A 3,091-nucleotide genomic window follows, 5' to 3' on the forward strand; every position below is an offset into this window, starting at 1 on the left:
AGAATGAATCCTCTTAAGTTTTTTTTTTTTTTTTTTGTTATCGTTGTTATAAAATGTGATTTTTTGTCATACACTTTTTAAATGGGACCAAAACAGAATAAGTGAGAAAAGATGTTGAATAATAAAAGTTATACTTGACAAGGAGTAGTACATTATTGTTGAGAATATTAATTGTTTGATTTAAAGGAGAGGTTTCCCCACCGGAAAAATGTAGCTTCTCCCTTATATCATGTAAAATTGCAAGAAAATGTTGGTGGGGCTTGGCTGAATCCCGTTCAACAAAATTAAACCCGTCTCACAAATCATAATCACATGTTTTAATATTGACAAACTAAGGGATAAACTATTAAAGTGATACTCAAGAGTTTACGTGGCTAATAAAAATAACTCTAAAACATACAAATGAAAAATAAATGGTTAAAAAATTTAAAAATACAATAAAAATAATTAAATATTTTTCCCTTCTTGTTTTTTTTTTTTGTTATTCTCTCTTAAAGTTTGAAATTTAGACCATTTTGGATTCATATATTTTTTTTTCCCGTTACTTTTACGTAAAAAAAGAATATCAATATCTATCAATAATGTCCATAACCTATCGATATTATTAGACTCTCATATAAATGTATTTACTCATTTCTAGCTATAATCCAACTGTACTAATTTAGGTAAGTGAAATAGTGAATTCATTCGTTCATTTAAACAAATGTCAGACTTTAAATTCTATTTTATGTTATAGTAACTGCCAACTGATTTACGTACTCTTTACTATGTTAGATACAATGATAATGTGAAACTTAAATCAACTAACTACTAAGTTGAAAACCAGCACCAAGGTATAATAACTGCCAAGAATATTTATTTAATAAACAGCGCAGTAGGGCTAGTGTCATGTACTAGTACGCATGCATGTATGATAGTATGATACATCATTATTGTCACAACTGTGATATTGTCTTCTTGTATTAAGGGTGCGTTTGGATTTTCTTTTTTCTTTTCTCCCTTGAAAAAGTCATTTTATATATTTGTATAAATTTTATAGAATAAGTTCAAGAATTCAAAATTTTAAAATTCATTTTTTATTTTTCTTATAACATACACATAAAAGTTATAAAAATACTTTTTGAATAATCGAAACTAATCACATGGATGGATAGCTGCTATAGGGTAATGGAAATTAAAGTGGTAATAAGCTGGCAGAAGCACAAATTGAAAAGCGCTGACTTGACTAATTTATAGAAACACTCCTTGTGCCACATACATTAATTAATATCGTCATGGTGTTCTAAATAGTTAAACATAGTTACAAATTTAGCAATGATTTCGTTCTTTTTCTTTTTCTTAGTTTTGTCTATGACGTTAAAGCAATATCATTTAGTTATTGGAGAAAGTGGCGGAGACCTATATGAGTCTCACTAGGGAGTTAATCATCATCATGGCCTCACATGGGAAAAAAAGAGATGAAGTTCTGCATATTGAAGCAACTAGTAATTTAGGAGAATGGATTTTTTAAATTTTTTACTCATTGATATAATTAAATGTGTTTTTTTATATGACTTTTGCTTGGTCTCGTATAAAAATGTGTATAGTAAAATATCACATTTAATAATATCAATTAAAAAATTGAAAAAAATCCATTTTCTTAATTTGGTCATGTAAAAGTTTAGCTATCAATCAAAATACTCTAGAAGGAATGTTTTTATGCAGCCGCTAATCTTTGTAGCTGTAGGTATTTTTACATTAAACTAGTCATGTATAAACTTAATTACATACAAAACTACCATTTTTTGAAAAATTAAACGATGTAGAACTTGAAAATGGGAGGAACTGAGTCTTGACTCTTGATGCCATATATTTTTTTTTCATTGTCTTGATGCCATCTTAAACTTTTAAATGACCTTTTTTTCCCACAAAAGAGCTTGTATTTTTTTTTGTCAGTGGATTAGATAACTCCCAATCTTAGATACTCAAATGGATTGGACAACTTTCAATCCTAGGTACACAACATACTCACACATTCCTCACACATTTTATCACATTTTTTTTCTCAATTGTATTCTCTAGAGTTTGAACCCTAGATCTTTGAGATGGGGAGAAAGAGATATATCATGTGAGTTAAGGCTCTAGGGGTGAGCATGGGTAGCGGGTACCTGATTACCCATTCAAACTCGAACCGAACCAATTAAATTGGTTCTAGAACCAACGGGTAATCGGGTCCAACCCGAACCAAACTGATGGCCTTTGTTAGCAATTGGTTCGGGTATCGGTTCTGAGGTGCAGAACCCGAACCAACCCGCGAACCCGATCATATATTAATTAAATAAAAAAATTAAAAATATATAACTTTTCTATTAGATAATGATTATTCACTATTAATATGTTTGGATTTTAATGAGTTTAGTTTTTAATGTATTTGGTATTTAACATGTTTAGATTAGTTCTATTGATGTTACATGTTTATTGTACTTGTTAAATTTTTAAGATAAAAATTTGGTTTTTTTTTTTTTTATGAATTTTAAAGTCAACGGGTACCCAATTACCCGAACCGAACCAATCCGTTTTTAATCGATTTGGTTTGGTTCGGATACATGTACAAAAAATTGCAAATTCGAACCAAACTGAACTAATTACATTTTGATCGATTCGGTTCTAATTTTACCATAAACCCGAACCAAACCGACCCGTGCTCACCCCTATAAGGCTCATTGACAAAGAGCTTGTATTTGAACAGAGACAGAAGAGCAGAATGAGTTTACTTCATCACCGCGAGGTATATGAAAATATGATACAGATTGTTAACCCAAGTTAAGTGAGCCCAATATAAGAGTCCAAAGAGAGAAACAGAAGATTGCTTTCCCTTTTTCATTTATTGGTGATAAAAGAACAGGCACATGACTAAAAACAAAAAGTGGCGATAGCGAAAATGAATTGGGATATTAGAGTCTAGGAAGCTCTTGACCCAAAAAAGAAAAAAATCTTGGAAGCCCTTCCTAACAACTTGGGTTCCTGACCACAAATAAAAAACTTGGGTTGCAGCTGAAACTTGAAACCAGTGGTACAGGTCCAAAAAAAAAAACCAGTGGTACAATCTGCT

Source organism: Arachis ipaensis, chromosome B03 (assembly GCF_000816755.2).
Source record: "Arachis ipaensis cultivar K30076 chromosome B03, Araip1.1, whole genome shotgun sequence".
NCBI lineage: Eukaryota > Viridiplantae > Streptophyta > Magnoliopsida > Fabales > Fabaceae > Arachis > Arachis ipaensis.